Raw genomic sequence first — 23,310 nt, 5'->3', positions numbered from 1 at the left:
AGGCGGGTGACATCATCCGTAAGGGAATAGCTGGCAATAGCCAAGGTATGTGTTGCGAAGCGTCTAAAATCATGTTCATCCGCAGAGGCAGCTGGAAACACACACACACACACCTCACACACACACACGGGAAAGGGCCGGGAGTCGAACCTACGCCTACCTACATGTACTCACTACAGCATGATGCATTTACAGAACGCGTTACCGAGATTACTGAGCACAGCGCTGTCAGAGGCATACTTCTAGGCGGGTGACATCATCCGTAAGGGAATAGCTGGCAATAGCCAAGGTATGTGTTGCGAAGCATCTAAAAGCATGTTCATCCGCAGAGGCAGCTGGAAACACACACACACACCTCACACACCTCACACACACACACGGAAAAGGGCCGGGAGTTGAACCTACACCTACCTACATGTACTCACTACAGCATGATGCATTTGCAGAACACGCTACCGAGATTACTGAGCACAGCGCTGTCAGAGGCTTACTTCTAGGCGGGTGACATCATCCGTAAGGGAATAGCTGACAATAGCCAAGGTATGTGTTGCGAAGCGTCTAAAAGCATGTTCATCTGCAGAGGCAGCTGGAAACACACACACACACACACACACACACACACACCTCACACACACACGGGGAAGGGCCGGGAGTCGAACCTACGCCTACCTACATGAACTCACTACAGCATGATGCATTTACAGAATGCGCTACCGAGATTACTGAGCACAGCGCTGTCAGAGGCATACTTCTAGGCGGGTGACATCATCCGTAAGGGAATAGCTGACAATAGCCAAGGTATGTGTTGCGAAGCGTCTAAAAGCATGTTCATCTGCAGAGGCAGCTGGAAACACACACACACACACACACACACACACACACACACACACACACCTCACACACACACGGGGAAGGGCCGGGAGTCGAACCTACGCCTACCTACATGAACTCACTACAGCATGATGCATTTACAGAATGCGCTACCGAGATTACTGAGCACAGCGCTGTCAGAGGCATACTTCTAGGCGGGTGACATCATCCGTAAGGGAATAGCTGACAATAGCCAAGGTATGTGTTGTGAAGCGTCTAAAAGCATGTTCATCTGCAGAGGCAGCTGGAAACACACACACACACACACACACACACACGGGGAAGGGCCGGGAGTCGAACCTACGCCTACCTACATAAACTCACTACAGCATGATGCATTTACAGAACGCGCTACCGAGATTACTGAGCACAGCGCTGTCAGAGGCATACTTCTAGGTGGGTGACATCATCCGTAAGGGAATAGCTGACAATAGCCAAGGTATGTGTTGCGAAGCGTCTAAAAGCATGTTCATCTGCAGAGGCAGCTGGAAACACACACACACACACACCTCACACACCTCACACACACACAGGGAAGGGCCGGGAGTCGAACCTACGCCTACCTACATGAACTCACTACAGCATGATGCATTTACAGAACGCGCTACCGAGATTACTGAGCACAGCGCTGTCAGAGGCATACTTCTAGGTGGGTGACATCATCCGTAAGGGAATAGCTGACAATAGCCAAGGTATGTGTTGCGAAGCGTCTAAAAGCATGTTCATCTGCAGAGGCAGCTGGAAACACACACACACACACACACCTCACACACACACGGGGAAGGGCCGGGAGTCGAACCTATGCCTACCTACATGAACTCACTACAGCATGATGCATTTACAGAACGCGCTACCGAGATTACTCAGCACAGCGCTGTCAGAGGCATACTTCTAGGCGGGTGACATCATCCGTAAGGGAATAGCTGACAATAGCCAAGGTATGTGTTGCGAAGCGTCTAAAAGCATGTTCATCTGCAGAGGCAGCTGGACACACACACACACACACACACACACACACACACACACACACACACACACACACACACACACACAGGGAAGGGCCGGGAGTCGAACCTACGCCTACCTACATGAACACACTACAGCATGATGCATTTACAGAACGCGCTACCGAGATTACTGAGCACAGCACTGTCAGGAGGCATACCCCTAGGTGGGTGGTATCATCTGCAGAGGCAAGGCAGCCGATAGGGAATGAAGACAGAGTGCGCAGTCACACAGCATGTTACCATCCCAAGGTGGGCGTACAGTAACACGGTAGTGCTGCAGTTGGGAATACCAACTAACTACGGAGCAGTACATCGCGACATGGATATGGGATGCACCACATACAGTATACCCTATGAGAGGGCATCCGGCGTGCAGGATGTAGGCAGCCATTGTGGCATAACAACCACATATGAGTCACCTGGATGGTCACCATGGCTATGCAGGATGTCATTGGCCATGGCTACACGCCTAGTAGCAGACATCGGTGCCGACTGTAGTGTGTACCCCCGAATGGTGTACTGGGCATGCCCTCACACCTAGCGGTTGCGAAGGGGAGACAGACATGCTCACGGGGTATCAACGCAGACGGGCGCGGTGTGCACTGTACTGTGTGTCCATCTACACAGCTGCTTACTGGGCATGCTCAGACACTTAGAATCTGCACAGTGCAGACATGCATACACATGGGGCGACGGCATGGGAGGCAGAATGTGGACCATCGTGTGTGTCCACCCACACAACAGCAACCCGGCCATGCCACAGATGTGGCAGTTGCGAAGGGGAAACAGGCATGCACACGGGGTATCAATGCAGACGGGTGCGGTGTGCACTGTACTGTGTGTCCATCTACACAGCTGCTTACTGGGCATGCTCAGACACTTAGAATCTGCACAGTGCAGACATGCATACACATGGGGCGACGGCATGGGAGGCAGAATGTGGACCGTCGTGTGTGTCCACCCACACAACAGCAACCCAGCCATGCCACAGACATGGCAGTTGCGAAGGGGAAACAGGCATGCACACGGGGTATCAACGCAGACGGGCGCGGTGTGCACTGTACTGTGTGTCCATCTACACAGCTGCTTACTGGGCATGCTCAGACACTTAGAATCTGCACAGTGCAGACATGCATACACATGGGGCGGAATCATGGGAGGCAGAATGTGGACCGTCGTGTGTGTCCACCCACACAACAGCAACCCGCCATGCTCACACGTAGTATGTGCTACGCGCCGTCCGGCATGCAGACGGAGTGCACACACCGCAAGTCACGGCCAGGTAAACCCGTACACACACACAGGGTGGACACACATGCAGTCACATGTACACACACAGATGACAGCACAGGCGTCACGGGTGCAGGCTGAACATGTACACACTGCAGTGAACACTGTAGCTGCTATGCCAGCACCATGTCATCGGTGCAGCAGTATGCCTCACGGTCCAGCAACTGCATGTGACATATGTCCAGAAGACTATGTGGTGGTGTACGTCCGTCATGCAGAGTACACATGTACTATCAATGATCCCACAGGTGTGATGTAGTCCACCCATACCGGTATACACGGACAGGCGTGCTCCACACATACCACGGGCCTGACACAGATATGACACATGACTGCAGCTGTACCATAGTGAAACAATGTCCGGATATGTCACATATGTGATTTCCTGGCTGTGTGCATGGACTGCACGCAGGACACATACGAAGCCTGTGATGTACCACATGCATAACACAGGCATATGCAGTAATACACACATGAAGGGAAGGCGGACACATGTCTGTGGTATGCACCCCCTACAGGGTGTAGCGGTGTTCACTGGGACACATACCCTTGTACAGTTTGCCTGTGACAGCTGTGATACCATACCACAGTCCATGTTCCATGTATGTCGACACACATGTCACAACGTAGCAATGCATACACACATGGCAACAGGGGATACATGTGACACGTGTACTGTACACGGTGCAGCCGTGCATGAGCGGTGTCCGGTGTCCGTAACACAGTTGCAACCCCCTACCACATGCATACCCATCATGGGGGCCATCATATGGTGGCATAGTAACAGCACGCATGGCAGTCTGTGTGTACACCATGTGTTTAAACACCTGTCCACATGCATGTGTGCAGGTGCTGGTCACAGGTGTGTCACACACCATCCTACCCTGCCATGTGCATACAGTCTGCTATGTCGCCTTTACATGACAGCGCTGCCATAATGCATACCCATCGGCCATGCGTCATCGGCCATATGTCACATGGCCACTGTAACCCCTACCACCTCCCAAGTGCAAATATTGGCACAGCTGCCAGATACAGTGGTAGTACGCAGGATACACCACATACTGCTGCATGCCTGCACATATCCCATGTAGCGGGTGTGGCATTCCTAGCACCAACATGTGTGCAGGAATGTGTGCCCATGTATGCCACAGATCGGGGGGACTATGTGCCACGTGCCACACATCACTGTACATCATGGTAGAGATCTGTACCTACCTCAGTGTGGGGTGCATCGATGTGGATGGTGCAGTACATGCAACACATCATCCCTCGGTGTAGACATGTGTGGTCACCACCATGTCAGTGTGTCAACATGTGTGTATGTCTGCTGCCTGTTGTGAGGGTGTATGCAGATATAGTGTTGTGACTGGACACTGACCACACAGGGTGACCATCCCGTACTGGTGCTGCATTGTACAGCCCTGTCAATGCCACACCTGTGAGCCTTACTGGCCACCTGTGCAAGACCACCCCCTGTGACATGGCGCGTGGGTGCATTGTCTTGTGAGGGTGCTGACCACACAAACAGGTGTCCCCATCTGCACACAATGGTGTGTGTGCCATAGAGGTGTACACACCGCGATTGCGGACATATTCCTGTACCGGTACAGCATCCGACTGCTGCACACCGTGCACCACAACTGACAGGTGACACCTGCGGTCAGTAGCCAGCACACTGTGTACGACACCTGCAGAATGTCACCATACCTGTACTGTGTCATGCCATGTATGTGATGTCTCTGTCCACCGTAGCCTGTGGCACCGACCACAGGCGTCAGGTGCAGTATATGTGTGGACATGTGCGTCATGTACCATGTAAGCAATGTTACACTGTATCCAGCTCCGTGCTCCGCAGGTTTATGTGTATAACCTCTCTTCTTGCAATCCTGACTGTCTGTTCTCTATATCACAAAAGCTCTGCACCTGCTCCCATAGTATTCCTACATAGGTAAAGTACATATATACTAAATGGAGTACTACACTGGCCTAGAATCCCCTTGTGTACCCACTTCCCTATAGGTGCCTTCTGACCCGGTTACACAGCAAATGCATTCACGTTCTCTGGCATGTTGAAGGGTCAATTGCTAGCGACCTCTCCTGTTCAGATGGTGAATCTGGGCGTCCTGGGCACTGTTACAGGTGCCTCATGGACACGGACAAGCCGCACCTCCCCCAATGAACATAATACATGTGACAGATGCAACTATATAGCCAGACAGGGGGCTGTGCTCTCTCAAACCATGACTGGCAAGACCAAGCGGGAGGGGAAGGACACCATGCACACCACAAACCCAGTGTCACATGTGACTATCGCAAATGCTAATCAAACACATGAACACACTAAGACATACCTGGAGGCACTGTTAAAACATGTCACGAACCTAACGAGCCCTCTGAAGCAGACACACAAGCAACTGCCTCCACAAGACATAGGACATGCAACACATAGTTCTCAACGTCAGTGTGCTAAACAGTCAGAGCCCCAAAGGCAACACACACACTGCCAGACACACTTGTAATGGGTGACGCCACTGTCAGACACACTGACGTCCCACCCACCAGACTGAACAAGGGAATGATCACAGTAGGCTGCCTGACGGGCGCTGGAATCCACCACATAACACACGCACTCAGGTCACTCCTCAGCATGTACAGGTATGACGCGGTCATTGCCCATCTGGTGTCAACGACTGGAGACATACCACCCTGGGATACATTAAAGGAGACATAGAGGGCCACTCAGATTGTGTAGCCCAGGCCGGCATGTCCCTGACCCTGGGCAGTATCCCACCCTCATCAAGTATGATGCCACTATACTGGCTCCAAGTGGTCACCCTTGATAATGTGCCTGGTTACCGGTGTCAGTCTGAGGGGATCCAGATTCCTCATACCTGGGATGACATGCTTGGCATGCCACAGCCCTTCACAAAGTATGGCTTGCACCTGTCGCCCCTGGTCTTCAAGGGTTTGGCTAAGGCACCTGCCACCCCCACAGTGCCCACTGCAGGCAAGGCTGGAATGATAAACCTACCACCCTACACTACAAACCTGGAGAACAGACAGGGTAATACTGCTCAGTGCCAGTGGTCTACGCCCAAGCTGCACACCCTCAAATGCCCTCCCCAGTATGGAGGACATCGATGTCAGTGCTGTGACTGAAACATTGATCAGGGCTGCTGAGAGCACCCCAGCACTATCGGGTCATACCCCATATCACGCGTTCAGGACCATAACCCGGACCTAACACAGAAGGAGGGGGAGTCTCCATTTCCATGAAGGATACACACACCTCCAGGTTGGCAGAAATGCATGTAGCAGCGGGAATATCCAGGTGCAATTAACCATGGGTAGGACTGCCCTACAGTTTGTTGCATGCTACAGACCACCCTCCCAAACCCAGGATACCTGCACAGCCTTCCTGAAGACACTGGTGAGTGTGAATGCTCTCACAACACCGTCATATTGGGTGACATCAACCACCCATACATAGACCGGGAACATTACCCAGGACACAACACCCTACACCAAAGGTTCCAGGTGTTCATACACCTGAATGCTGTGGAACAACCATGCACCATACCCACAAGGGGGGGAAGTATACTAGTTCTGATCATCACACATGGGGACAACATGCTCCACACAGGATGTACATCCCTCAATGGTGAGGTCAGACCATATAGTGAACTCACTGGAGATCCGCATCCTGCACCCAACACCGGCATGGGAGACCACAGTGACGACCTCTCCACAGCGAATCACACACGTCATACGACCGGTGTGGTACCCTACAAGGCCTCCATGCCAGTGGTAAACACAGGCCACACTGATGAAACCCTTACAAATGCCTTCTATGAGCACCCCCAGGAATGTCTGCACCAAGCGATCCTGATAACATCAGGACCTTGTCCACTGAAGGCAGGCACATGGTCTGGTGGACCCCAGCCATTGACAAACCGTACAACAAGAGTTGAGAGCTAATACATGACAGAGCAATATCAGTACCAGGGAAGGCATCACTGATTAATACCGGCATTAACATACGATCACTCATACAATCATCCAAGGCCGCCTGTGGGACTGGTACTGCAAAGGACACATAAGACAACCATAAGGCCTTCCTTAGCTATGGTAGGAACATGGGTGGAAGCACACAGTTATGCCCGGAATTACTCCAGAATGGTACAATGATCACTGAACCCACAGACATTGTCAACAAACCAGCGGACATGTTCCATGCATACATCTACCCCCCCCCAAGAGGGGACGTATCCATCCCACCAGAGTCTAGCCTCCCAAACATCCCGTATGCCCAGGAGAGAGCTGATATCTGTTAAGCAGTGAACACAGCATCAATGGGACCAGATGGTGTCCCCGGCTGTGTGCTACACAACCTCATTGAGGCCCTCACCCCGCACATAAGGCTGCTGTTTTATCTTAGCCTTACTACGGGCTACGTCCCCGATGGATGGCTATTGGCAACTGTGGTCCCACTACACCAGGGTAGTGCTCTTATGGACTCTATACATCCCTGCCCTATCAGCTTGACAAGCCTTGTCTGCAAAGCTGTGGGGAGGTCCATACTGGAGCCCATAAATAAAGACATTGGTGTACAGCAAATACCGGAACATACCCACATCGGCTTAGTCAAGGGCAGATCCTGCCTCCCAAACCTGGTCGACCTGTTTGGAGGAGTCACTAAGGCCATTGATGGGGGTACGTCGGTTTGCACAGACTACCATGACCTGGCGGGAGCGTTCAAACCACACTCCACGTGGGCATCATAGAAAGGCTCACCAGCGTAGATGTAGAGACATATGTCACACAATGGTTTGCCAACTGGATGGAGGTCAAACCCCACAGGGTTTGTGTTCCTGGTGCCATGTCAGACTCCAAGCTGGTCCCGAGTGGTGGCCCACAGGGCTCAGTCCTGGGCCCCCTCCTGTTCGGCATTCAACTTTCCAATGTGCATGCAAACATACGGGGATTGTGGCAGACAAGGTATGCAGATGACTGCACACCGGCCACCATACTCAACACCCCATCAGACACGGACATCCACCTGGGGTCTCATAGAAATGGATAACTGGTGCCAGAGCCATGGCCTGATGCTACATGCCAGGGAAGGTGTAGACCTACCCAGTGGGAAAGACATGTTCACCCCGAATTACCATATAGGTGGTAATCCATTAAACATGGTGGACGTGATCAGGGACATGGGTACCAAACCTGTCGGTAACCTCTCTTGACACTCACATTGCCAATGTGGTTGGGATGACATTCCACTGTGCCCACCTGGTCATGAAGGGATTCACATCCACATCAGGGGAGGTCATTGTACCCCTGTACTCTTCACACATCAGACCAATGATTGAGTACAACGCCACATTTGGAATGTACCTAACCTGACACCTGCAGCACTCGGAAGGACCTCAAACATTCCACAACACAGGGATAAAGGTGCTGAGACATATGTCACACGCTGCCCAACCGAGGGGACTCCGGCTGTATACCTTCTCAGCCCATCTGCTCTGAGGTGATCTGTGCCTGACATACACGGCCATGTCCGACCTGGGTGACATGGACATGTTCCACCTCCTAGGCTCCAAACAAACACGGGCACAGAAGCAACTGACAGAAACCTCAACACGGACATAAATAGGATGTGCTGGAGGGACAGGGTCATCGCCCAGAGACCCCCTACAACATGGAAAAGATTCCCAGCCCATGTGAAGCAGAGCCCCTGACTGACTCTGTCCAAGAGTAATCCTGACGTGTGGATGTGTGATCGTAGGTATGCGCCAGGCATCATCTCTGTGTCACTGCTGGACAGAGGGACAGCGGACCGATGGATGTAGTATCCTCATCCTAAGGGGTGGTGAAAGCCACACACACTCTGGCTAGGCTTACACATGCCATAGGGCACATAGCCTGGTATGTACCTATGCACCTATGTACCTATGTAGGGGTCCATGCAGGTTGCGGGTACCTGTGGTATGCTGATATTGCCAGATGTGCCTGTGGGTAACCCACAGCTACACGTGGGGACTGATAACAGTGCTCCCAGTAGGCACATGCAAGTACACCATATTTGGCATACAGGTTAACAGAACCAACATGGTGCTACACATGTAACCGTCACGCATACCGTGTACACAGCTCAATGTATGCTGCACCTGCACTACATGGTATGTCTGCTGCATGATGTCAGTACACAACCCACGTCACATACGCACCTGTCACCTGTCATACACAACCACTGCAACATACACATCAAGCACTATGCGGACACAGGTATCACATACACCTCTCACTATCTTGTCCACCCTGTGCATCAGAATATGTTTGCATAACCGTGCACCGATGGTGTGGATGACAGTGCTGTGGCAGAGGCTTCATCATATGCACAGGGTGATATGTGTGCCCGGGGCATAGGCTGTACCAATGGATGACATCATGTGTGTGTGTAAGGGCCGGTGCATTTACTGGGCATGACTGTGCAGAATGCATGTGGATGTGGTGGAGCCCTACAGTTGTGTCTGCTGTGTGTGGGTATGTGTGTACACAGTTCAGCCATCTGTGATGCCTACATGGGGTATACTTGGCAGCCCCAGACTGTACAGTGCAGGTTGTATGGCTCACTGTGTCCGCCTGGGGCCACGTGACCCGTGCCTGCCTGGGGTCGCACGGGCACTACCGGGTGGAGGTATGGAGTGGCCACTCTCCGATGACACATGTCCGCTGGAACCATGTCCACGCTGGGGCCAGGGCCACGTCCACGTGGCCTGCTGTGTCCTGGTGTGGTTGGTGTAGCACCAGCTGCACTGCTGCTGCTACCGGCATTGTGTGAGTGGGCATGAGAGGTGGCACGCACACGTCGACCTGCACTAGGTGGTGTTGCTGGCCTATGGCCACGTGTCCTACACCTCACCCCTACCAGGTGTTCCAGCACAGACAGCTCACGCGGATTGACATGCCTCGGTCGAGGATTCCAACCATCTCACCTAATCGCCTATCCAGAACATCGGCAAGCTGCTGTTGAGCATTCGCCAATGACTGGATGTTCTCATTTAGGGAATGGATTGCGGCCCTCTGCAGCCTCTGCCCTTCTTGGTTCTGCTGTTCAGCACGTGCCTGTGCCGCCATTACAGTCTGGAACATGCGTCTGGTGATACCAGCTGCTGCACCCTGTAAGGCAGGTGCATGTCTACCAGAGCTCCTCCTACGAGCAGCACCAGCCACATGCCTGTGTGGCACATCACCAGTCATTACACTGGCAACATGGTGTGTACCTGCACCTTCTGTAGCCACCACACATTCCTGCTCAATGCCAACAGACGCTGACTGTCCTTCCTCTATGGGCAACGGTGATGTGGTATGTGTCGGCATCTGAACCGTGTGCGGAGATGAAGGGGACATAGGTGGGATGTTAATCAATGGCACAGCTTCTGCCTGTGACAACCCTGCCTGTGCCTCATGCATATGGTCATCACCGCTAGTATCTGTGGGGACACTAGCATCAGATGGACCGTAGGAGGGGAACGCACCTACACCACCTGTGAATACAAAGACATACTGTAAGATACATTACACACACGCAGACACACACGCAGACACACACACACACACGCAGACACACACACACACACACACAGACACACACACGCATGCAGACACACACATGCGGAGACACACACACGCTGACACAGACACGCAGACACACACACATGCAGACACATCATGCGTGTGATATTGCAGATGGCATGCAGCATTCCCACACCACAGCTCAGTGAATGCAGGCCAGACATTAATAGTGGTAGTATGCATACTGCCCTGGGGTGCACACTACATCAAGCAGGTGTAATTTCAGTAGGCATGCAGTACACACATTCATGGTAGTTTGCATGCATCACCGTGATACACCGTGTGGCCACAGGCGGGTTAACAGTACACATGGCTGGCGTCACTTTGTCATGTACTCCGCCAACATGTGCGATAACATGTGGACATGTGACAATGGTGTCCCACCACATGCACCACATCAAACTGGACATCACAGTGCAGTGTTATGTGTACAGGCTACAGATAGAATGCATGTGTAACAGGGATGTCTGTGCAGGTGTGGTTGGTGTGAGCTGTGTACATAGCTATACAGTGGGGAGTACAGGCACTGTGCCACTGCATGGCAGCAAGACACAGGTATGTTTCTGTGCAATGCGTAACATGGACGCATTGCATTGCCATGTCTGCAACACAGTCATGCTGTTCCACAGCACGTATATGGTAGACATTGGTGGCACCTCCAGTGGCTGCAGACAGGCATTGCGTTTGTCTGGTGTACCACATCAGATGTACAGGGGGTCCACTACAGCTATGATCGCACTATGTCTGGACAAAGTGCAACGGTGACTACCCACTGCAGATGTACTGTGTGGCAACATGCCTGTGGGTATCACCCATGGCCATGTTTGACTGGGTCATGGACAATTGTGTGTGATGGGCATCGTGTACACATCCCTGTGGTGGCCCATGTGACATACACCCATACTAGTCTGAGGTGTCACAATCCCATAGGCTATGCAGACATTGTGTGCACACAATGCAGGGGCATAGGTCACATTGGTAACACCTGTGTGCTGGCCAGATCACAGATCACTATGTGGTACTGTGTGCGTACCGCAAATGGCATTCCGATGCATACTACACATGCAGCCATTGTAGAACACCTCCACCATTGTATGCATAGCTGACTGCACATATCACACCAATGGGTTATGTGGTGTCATGCCGGTGTATACTAACGGTTGTATCTACTGTACATGGGTGGCGTGTGTGTCGGGTGGTGCAACCTGTATACCGTGACTGGAGCAGACCCAGGTGTGCATGTCATACCTGGCCACATGGGGAATATCTATACACTGTAACATGCCTATTACTAGCAACAGTCTCACCTGCGATGGACCCATGGCTGTGTGACACGCCAGAGGTACCTGTATAGGGGCGACACAACATTATACACATTATCCATTACTGTAGCCAAAGTAAGCACTGTGCATGTCACATCATGTACCTGTGTGGTAGCATGTGTTATGCACATGTCTGCAAACACAACGTAGCATACTGTAGTATGCAGCTTGTGTGGCCATATACCTGGCATGTGTTGGTACATTATGTGGTGTACTGTGACACCCACACCTACGTCAGTTATCATACACACATGCAAGACTGACTTACCAGGCAGCTCCAGGCTCGTTGGTTGGGAGACACCCACCTCCACGATGGCAGCGAGTGTTTCTGCATGATGTTCCCTGGGTGTCCCCAGACTGGCCAGGAGCTCCTCCGTGTGTGTGAGTGGGTGCTGGGTTGGTGGCCCACCACCTGTCCCACCTTGTTCTCTGGCGATTGCGGCGGCATGCTGTTTCGCATGCCGTATTAGGTCTGTGCAGTGTCGGCGGATCTGCTGGTAGGTGCGGTTGTTGCCACCCATGTTGTTCACCCTCCTGCGCATATCCTGCCACACGTCGTCCCGCTGCTGTGCTTGTTGTGGCACATGGCTGAATAGTAGCTTGTAGTTGTCATGGAGCAACGGTATAATCACGTCATCCTCCTGGCGGCTGAAGGCTGGCAGCCGGGAACGTGGCATTATCTGTAAGACATAATGTTGGTGACAGGTCACATTTACACTGATGTACTGGCATACAGCTGGACATACATTGCTATGACATGTACAACATCTGCACAGTAATCTCTGCGATGCATCATGGCAGTGACACAGCTGACGTGTTGCCGTCACACCATTAAGCAGTGGGTATCATATCATATCTGTGTGTCAACTCATCACACTGTACACACACCATGTTGATGGTAGCCTGCTGTGGACATGTGTACCTGCCTGCACCTGTGTTCATACCAGTTGGCATGTGTCCCAATGTGCACACAGTTCTACTGTTCACCTGGATGCTGTGTATATGTCACTAGGCATCACGTATGCAGCCATTATGAACGTCAGCGGTAGCACTGCACACATACACATGGGCACCTGTACATGCATGTGTTGTGCCATGTACATCTACACAGAACTGAACGGGTGTTGGACAACCTGCCACGGCTCACCTGTATTGCACATGTGATACACATGGGACATTGTGTAACCATGTGACATTAGCAGGAAAGGTCATGCATAGCATGTGCATGCGCACGTTGTTCACACCAACACACAGCACCTGTGTCACCACAGGGTGCATCAGTGCCACATTACTGCTGTGGACGGTTGATAGTGCAAGTGCCATTTGTCCATCGCACCATGTAGGACTGTGATAGCACGTGCAGCCTTGCTGGGCAGAGCTGCATGGTATGGCAGGGTATGTCACATACATGGCACAGGGATGTGTCCCACCTGGGGGGTACTGATATTGGCAGGGTGGCTGTCCATTCCATATGTCATTGCTATGTGTATATGGACATTACACATTTCTATCATCATGGTGTGGACAATGGCCTTCTGCAAGGTAGGCTGCACGCTGCTTGGTGGGGGTGTGTATGGTGCATGCAGGTATCGCACATCCATGCATACACATTGCCCCTGACAGGTGCTATGTGCTGCGATATTGTTCAACACAGTGCTGTATGTGCCCACACACTGCTATCCCGTGCACATGGATGGTTGCCTGGCCTGACATGGGTACCACATATGTCTACATCCAGTGCCTGCTGCCACCCCCATGTCAGCTGGTGCACCACACAGCGCCATCCCACAGGGAGCGTGGTGTTGGGCACAGCATAGGTATCCATGTATGGGGACAGGGATGTTCACATAGCAGGGGCACTGATGGTATCATCCATCGGACCATACACGTATGACGCACACCTCACACACACAGCCCATTCAGTATGTTGTTCGCAACACTGACACAGCTATACTGCTAGGCCAGGGACATTCCCAGACGTACATACACAGATGCGTGAACATCTGTCTGTGGCATGGGCTACAATAATGGTGGGGTTCAACACATAACGTGTTTGAGTGTGGCTGGCGCAGACCTTCTGTGCACATGTCTACACAGTAAGCCTGTTCTACAGTAGCCAGCGGTGATGTGCTGTGCACATGTCAATGCTGCACATTGTGTTGGTGTCTGTCTGTCCACAGGCCAGTGGTGGGACACACAGGGGTATTAGTGAACATATATGCCTGCCACCCTGTACTGCTGAACTGCTAGCTTCTCGGGTGCTAATGTGTCATGGACATGCACACCTTACCCGAACAGGTGGTAGTGAGTTGCCAACCGTACGCATCTCCTCTTGTGGGTTGCTATGATCCAACACCCTCTTTGTATTGTATGTTCAGGCTATGCACCTGTGTGGGGCATGTGGGCATGCAATGCACTACTGCGTACCTTTGCACCCATTGCAGAACATGTCACACAGGTACACTGGCAGCCATACACATCACAGCTTGATGACGGTACAACACGTGTTGTACACACGTAACACATATCCTGTGGGACATGGTCATATGTACAGGCATGTCCAACAGTCACGTACCACTGCTACCCCTACATGACGGATATGCAGTACATGTGGCGGTACAGCAACTGTCACATGTAGTCATGCAATGCCCCCTACCTACATGGCGTGGTACTGCCTGTGGGGGATATGCATCTGCATCCATGCTATGGCCATAGCTGACAGTTGTACATCGATATGTGCAACATACCTCATTTGGTGTTCTCATGGGTGCATGTTCAACATGGCTCCGCATTGTTTGTGTCTGTCACACAGTCATTGTTGTACATGGTTTACATGCCAGCCATGGCGTACTGTGTGTGATTCCATGTACTTCATTGGGATACCAGCATTATACATTATAACGGCGTATTCCAGCCATCACATAGCCTTCCTAGATGACACTGTTAGCCAGCCAGTAGGAGGTGTTCCGCCATCTGCACATAGGTCACACAGTACGAGGGCGGCTGACACCCATTCTGGGGACAGGGTTCTGACAGCTGTGGATGGGTGTGATGCTGTCAACAACCATGACTGCACCTGATGGTCACATCTGGATGGGTAACATACACAACACACACCTACCTTCACGTAGTAACACATCATCCACAACAATGGACATTCCTGCCAGAACAATGTGTGCAGTATGTCTGTATGACCACTGCAGGCACCACTGGTGGCCCCAGCATGGCAGCCAACAGCACCAGTGTATATCCCGTGGAACCATGGGTTACACCATTCACAACACACCTGTCTCAGATGACCCTGTTGTGGATCACAGTGCAGTTCCACACATCATGTTACACTAGGCATCATGCACTGATATGTTGCGGACGTGTGAACGGCTGTGCAACTCAACATATGCACACATGACACATCACCTGGTACAACATGTCTGTCATACAACATGTTATTGTGACCGCCCTGTGATGGCATTATACAGGCTACGTGTACTGGGACATGTGATGGCTCACCGGTATATTCACCCTCTGGGTGTGTGTCTAGCCAAGTGTACAGTAGGCAGTGGTCTGAACACAGGGACACTGTACATTGACCTACTCTGTCACTGCAACTGTTGACTATGCTCATACTGTACTTATACAGGCATGTGGTATCTGACCACTATGACAGTCCTGGTCGACCACACTGCTGTGGCACACATGACCTGCGGGCATCTGCCTGGGGTGTGGAGCACACATGTATGTCTTCACATGCTATACTGCCTCTGTGGCGGTGTCACATGACTGTCTCCAGCAGGGCTGTAACAGGCAGGCACGGCATGGGGTCATGTGGGACAATGCTTGCACCTTCCACTGTGCTGCACACAAGCAAGGCACACACACTAGTGCACGACTCACATTTATCTGCAGTGCCTGGGACCTGCCTCCATGCTCTGCACAGCACACCTGCAAGTACAGATTGTACACAGATCATACCTCCCAGGCACATACCTGGACTGCAACACACACAGGTGAGGGGATCCCACATCACACAATGTTTTGCACACATACTGGATATTTGCCGAACACAATGCATCGTAGGTGCTCCATGTTCAGATACCCATGTTTGTGACCGCTAGACACATTGTAACATGCAACAGAGCTTACACTGTACACCACAGGTTACATGCTGTCTGTGTTGTCATACTGTACATTGGGCCTCAGACAGCTGCTACTGCCATGTGCTGACAGCAACCCACACTTCCCTAGAATGGACACCCATGTACCCACACATGCTTGAGGCATGCACTCCACCTAGCTGGGTGACACATTACACAACACATACCATACCTACACTACCCTCAGCATGCACGATACCTCCATGTGTCTGGTGTGTTAAACCTGGGGTTATCGACCCTTTGGTAGATGAACATATATGCTTCACGGCCCTGCTAGCCACACCCTGGACACACACCCATCGCAGCATACATGGTACATGTGTTCTACAGCCAGTACTACTGACATCTGCTGACAGGGGTTGTTAATGGCATGGCACCCCGGCAGATGGACAGTGTACATAACTATGCTGACACATATCACAGTGCACATCCGTAGCATGTACGCAATGGTAGGGACCATGCTATTCCACACAGAGACATGGCGGTACTGGCCTTTTCACAGACGCCACGGTGGTGGTCATGTTCCATGCACATCTGCTGTATGGGCACATGTGCAGGCTGTTGCACGGTGATATATATTCACATGTGTGGGGTGCATCACTTAACAGCCATGGTGTGTCCTCGTGGTCCATCACATGCTCCAAGGCTAGCTACCTACACATGACTGCCCCACATTGCAGTGTGGGTCCTCAGGCAGTGTGGTGGTATGTCTGTGTTGTTTGGCTACATCCACATTCGATGTCGTGTACAACAGTCACCCAGGCATTGCAGACTGAGATAATGTTGGCAACATGCCAGGCAATGGTGTACCTACCAACAATACACACTCTCACTCACTACAGGGTTGCAATCCATACATGGACATCGTAGTATCCCTGTGGACACATACATGGTACTGCCATGCACACGTTATGTCCTAGGACACTGTCCCAATGTCACCTTCCGATCTCCCTAGCTGTTATGTCCCGCCAACCTGTTTGGTATGTGTCTCCACACCAGCCCACTGAATTCACTGCTAGCCTGTTGTCGGACATTGTGTACCTTGACCGTCACACTGCCGCATCTATCGCACTACACATGGGTGGCACTGCATTGCACGTGTGGGACTGCATTCGTACACCAATGACTGGACCATTCTGTATGGCACTGGGGCACATCCTCACAAACGTGCTTCACGCACTCATTGATGACCTCCATGCCTTTACTGGCACCCTTGTTGGGCTTCTGTGTGCCACAGCACGCCACATACACATGCTGGCCACCTGTCATACCATTGCATGGGTGGTTGGTGTAGTACAGAGGGCAACAGATCAGACATTGTCCTCACATTGCCCTTCAGCACCATTCCACGTTCTGGTATTGGCAATGTACACATCCACCGGCACATCATACCCTGTGTCTCAGGATGTTAGGCTATATGACTCCTGGACAGGACACACAGTGGTGCAAACATATCATGCTACCTACTACATGTCAGGTACATGTGGCATTACACAGTCCTCAGTCATGGGACCCCTCATGTTCACTATTTGCTTACATACACAACATGCTGTCACAGAGTACTGTCCATGCCTAGATATCCCACATCTACATACCTGGCACCATTATAGCTCCACCAGCTCATACTGATAACAACCGTACGGGTGTCGGTGTGGCAGATACATCATGTGGGTGTCATGGCATCAGGATGCATGACACATGGTGCATGCACATCACCTTTGCATAGCAACATTCATCCACTGAGTATCACATGGATACTGTCCCCGTACATGCATATCAAATTGTACATGGTTGCTGTACACACAAATGCCCCACATGGTGCTGTGGTTACCGTATTCCACTGTGGCATGGGTACACATCTGCAGGGCCACACCTATCTGTACTGTGTGTGATGCTGGTACATAGGTAGCCATTGTACCTGTGGCATACACACATCTACACATGGGCAGGGTTACAATACCACATTTGTGGTGTACCTTCCACAACGGCTATGACTTTACATGGCACAGCATTGTCATGCCATGATGTGTACCAGGCTCAGACAGTTTACATATGCGGCTGACAGACAGAAAACACATCTGTACACATCTGCATACCACATACACAGGGGTGTCTTCTGCTCTGACATGGACCATGTCCTCCGCATTACTGATGCATGTAGTACTCATACATGGCAATTGCAGTGGGCAGTGTGAACGGACCACTCATGGATATGTGCACACATGACCCATTGCATGGGCTGGGCTTCTGTGTTACTTCCGCAGACACAACACACACCATGCTGTGGAACATAGGTCCTGTGCACATCCCACAGGGACACACAGTGGCGCTGTTCATGTGATAGCTCCCTTGCTGTTTGAGTGACACGTAGTCATGGTACCACCACAGCAGCAGTACTGTGTAGACATGCAGTTGACACCCACCTCTGCTGTTCACTGGACACTACCATGTGGAGGTGACACTACTGTGTACACTGCACATGTGTTTACACATGGACCTGCCGGACTTCATTGTTGCCCACATTGCACCTGCTACAGATCGTTTGGCCATGGTTACTTGGTGTTCCTTCCATTTCAGATGGCTATTATGCTACTACTCTGTCCCATATGTACAGGCCATACGTATCCTGTTATTGTACATACCAATAGGCCATAACTCCATTATGTATGATATGCCTGTGATACTGTGTATGATGTCTGTCATATCCACCATGACAGCTTTACATTACACATAGTTGACATAGTATCTCCTACTGCAAGGCATACGTGCATGTCGTGCGCACATTACGTATGACATCGACGGTATATGCCCATACACATGTGTGCTGTGACAGTATACATACATGTCCTATCCCCTGCTATGGCACTTCCTTGTTGGACATCCACTGTCAGCATCGGCGTGTGGTGTGGCATTGTTCTCTGTTATGCCCCCCTGTGGCAGCCCTTGTGTTATCCCGGCTGTGTACATGATGTCCCACTGCTGTGCAAACGGTGCCAACAGTCGTTGGTATGCTCAGCAGGATAGCACTACATAACCATCTTTCACCACTCTCTGCATTATGGACAAGTATCCTTACTTACAAACACCATTCACATGCAGTACAGCTTCGTCATACACATCATGCGTTACACACCCGTACATATCATGGGTTCTACATACCTTGTCTGTGTTTCCTTCTGTTTTTCGTTGCGTGTATCGCTATTCCATTTTCTCACTCTATCCGTTTTGGAGTAGTAGTTCGGTATGAGCATACGGTTTGAATATCCTGGGAGTCATCCTTATATCCGTCGTTACCTGCAACATGTGGGTTCATCACACCAATAGCTGTTCCTCAGTGTGTACTTGTGCGCATATCACCTGTGCATCTACTCCATTCGTACATTACGCGTCGTAACTAGGGTATGGTTGCATTCCTCACCTGGGCGTTGGCTATTTGCCCTACCTTCGTGGAGATGGTCTGTATTGTGTTATGTTATGTGTAACTGCAGCCGCTATGTGTGGCGTCAGGTACATTTCGCAGTGGTGTTAGCCGTGGATTGTGTGTGTTGGGTATGGTATTATGTTCGACATGTGGGTGTCCCTGTCCTGACGGCGTCTGTTGATGGTGTTTTGCATTCGGATGTGTAACATAGCTGTTGTATTCCTTTAAACAATGGATGCAAGTATGCATCCGCTGTTGATAGTGTTTCCCATGTGAGATGTTGCGGTTATGCAGCTGTCATTGACTGCCTGTATGTTTGTGCTGCTATTATGGCTTGTATCCCTTTGATATGTGCGATGGGGAATATCAGAGGTTGTAGGTGACGGATACGGGTTGTGGGCCTTGCATCTCTACATACATGGTATGCTTGTCTGTGTGCTCCATCCCTGCCTGGGGAGTTGACAGTTACTTGTCTGTTGTTCTGGGAGTGTAGGTTGTGTTGTTGTCATGTGGTGTTGGTATCGCCTGCGTGTGTGCTTCCTGCATGTATTCCTCCATCACATCGGTGGTATATCTGTGGTTGTTTGTACGTGACGACTATCCCTTGTCATTCTGTCCCGGATATTTACAGTCATTGTGGTCCTGTACTTGGGATGGCCTGTTTGCCAGTGGTTGCCACCTATTCAGGTGGCGATTGCTTGTTTGACACTTGTAGAACACACAGCGGTGTTTACGGGCCGATCGTGTACGATCAGTACCGGGGTAGCACATGCGTATTTCCGCGGTACATACCTATTGCTGTGTAACTTTGCTGACGTATCGTTTTGCAATTAGCATATCGGTGTCATACATACGGTCATGATTTGTACATACGTCCTTTCCATTTCATGTGGGGTATATTCCTGTGGTACATTCTGGGACATTTTCACTTTGCATCGTTATACGTCGCCACACGCCTAGCCAGGGAGGGGCTCTCAGTACTACTTTAGGAGTACTGGTGTACATACGCCTGAGGTTACTATACTGTATGCCTACACATGTTATTCCACTCCGCCTCTCACATGGCACCAACATACACATTTTACAGTGGCACACACATTACACTCGCAGCGAAACACACGGCAACCTCACCGACACATACACATACTGCGGCAGTCACAGGGACGGTTGCACACAGTACCTCGTGGCCCGCATCACCGCGGCAGTGTCTACCTCCCCCCTCATATCATCATAGTATTACCCGCACATGTACTGTTACTGTACTGTGGCCTGGCGATCATTCCGACTCGCGGTTATGCATTTCGGTATGTTGACCTTTCCATGGGTGGCGGTTTCCTCTTCTGTTAAACCTCCCGGATGCTCAGGTTGTCTTTCACTATGTTTACTATGTACAGATATCGCATGTTACTTCTCTGTCACCTTACATCCCTCTGATTCCCTGTCTTACCTGTTGTACTTATATGTATATGTGTACATATATTTCTATGTGTGTAATTATATCTATCTCCATATCTGTATATGCACATATCTACATGTCTTTATGTATACACCTTGCGGCGAACGTGGCAGCATACAGCAACGCCGTCTGCTGTAGGACCCGTGTACGGTTCAGGTGTTGGCGTTCCATGCTCCGCTGGCGGTTGGGTGTGCAGTGTTTGGGTGCTGCCTATGTTGGAGTCACACATGGGGCCACCCATACGGTACACTTTACGGGTGGCCATGTTTGTGTGCCGTCCATTTCACTGTGTGTGCAGGTAGGGAGGTGTCAGTCCATGGGGCCTACGCTGTCAGAGTATGTGCTATACGTTCCCTCTTTGCCAGGGCATAGGCATATTGGGTACGCCTCCGTCTGCCTACTGGGGCTGGCACAGTGTGTTCATGGTCCTGAACCCTCTGTGCCTGGACTGGCCTTGGCAGTTGTGGTGGGCTTTGTGGCCCTTCACCATTATGTCCCTGCAGCAGCTGCTTCCGCAGGATCATATTATGTAGCATGGCACATACTATGAATATGTGGGCACATGTGCCTGGAGAGTACTGCAGGGCTCCACCGGATGTATCCAAGCACCGGAACCGTGATTTCAGCATCCCAAACACACGCTCTATGATTATTCTGGTTTGTGCGTGTGCCTCATTATGGCATTCTTGCATGTGTGTGTGTGCATTTCTGATGGGAGTCATCCTCCACGGCTCCAGTGCATAGCCAGCATCCCCCACAAGGTGGCCTTGTGGGATGTCCCCCCTGGCGATTACCTGGTACAGCTGTGAGGCATGCCAGATATGGGAGTCGTGGTAGCTTCCAGGGCTGCCAGCACACACATCCATGATAATGCCCTGCGCATTGCACACAACCTGGTAATTGATGGAGGGGAATCCCTTGCAGTTTATGTAGCATCTACCCTGCTCCCCAGGTGGTGACTTGATTTGTATGTGCATACAGTCTATCGCACCCAGTACCTCCGGGTATTGTGCCACACGGTGGAAGTGGCGCATATTGCTAGCCAACTCCTCCTGAGATCTGGGGAAGTATATATGCTCATTGGCATGTGGTAACATGGCATCCAGAAACTGGTGTAGTACCCTGGATGCTGATGCCTGTGAGATGCCCATTATATCCCCAGTTGGCCTTTGAAAGGTACCTGTGGCCAGTATTCGCAAGCTTACACATACCTTTGTGTCCACTGGGATGGGCTCCCCTCTGTTGTTTCTTGTTCTCAGGCGTGGCCGGCACAGCTCCACTATTTGCTGTAAAGTGTCCCTATCCACCCTGTAACGCTCTACTATCTCCAGGTCTTGTAGCCCCTAGTAGGTTACCCTTGGTCTGAACACTCTCCTTCTCCTCTGAGGCCTACGGTAGTTGTCGGCACCCTCCTCCACAACTCCGTCTGTCTCTAACACATGCTGATGGATCATGGCCATGGCGGCACCCAACATGTACATTTTAAAAGTTCCCCGTGTGTTTACACCTATAGTGCGGCATTTCGGAATACACGGCTGTGTGTTGTGTGCATTCACACTTTATACTGTTGTGCTGTACACCCGGTGATGTCATAGGGTGTGTCTGTGCGGCCGTATCTGGGGATTATCTTCCGTGTTTTACCGTTGGCACTGCAACGCTGTTGCCTTTGGTGTTGCATTACTCTTGTCTGCATTGGATTAGCTTTCGACCTTTCCTTACTGTTTCTGCACGTTGCGCCTACTATTTCCTGGCTTGCATCCTGCAGAGCCCTGTCATGTGTAGTTTCTGGGACATGGCATATCGTGCGTTTTGTGTGTCGCCGCCGTTATGCTGCCTGTCTACTTGGCTCTGCTGTGTCAGGTCTTCACTCTTTGCAATCTGCTACCTCCCCTACTTTCTTTGCATTCATATGCCTCCCCTATCCCGTTTTGCAGGTTTCTGCATACAGAGTTGTCAGCTGCCGCCGATTGGCCTTCGTGGGTTGATTACTGTTGATTGCTCATTACTACTCCAATTACACTGCTTCCGCATTTCCTCATATTCTCAACATCACCTTCCTGTATCCGATGTTGTTTGCGGGGCGAGCGTCACATGACTGGGTTAAGGGAACATAGTCATCCTTGTGCACATGCACCTCTGCACGCAT

The 23,310-nt window shown here is 51.2% G+C and overlaps 1 protein-coding gene across 1 annotated transcript in view; it reads right to left on the bottom strand.

The window, feature by feature from the left end:
* The window catches only part of LOC122803879 (coiled-coil domain-containing protein 170-like), a 1,585,583-nt gene that overhangs the window by 1,331,468 nt on the left and 230,805 nt on the right, over positions 1-23,310 (bottom strand). The window lies entirely within an intron of this gene.

The sequence above is a fragment of the Protopterus annectens genome, chromosome 6.part0, assembly GCF_019279795.1.
Source record: "Protopterus annectens isolate FY-2018-M chromosome 6.part0, PAN1.0, whole genome shotgun sequence".
NCBI lineage: Eukaryota > Metazoa > Chordata > Ceratodontiformes > Protopteridae > Protopterus > Protopterus annectens.
This window is presented reverse-complemented; position numbering and strand designations above follow the sequence as displayed.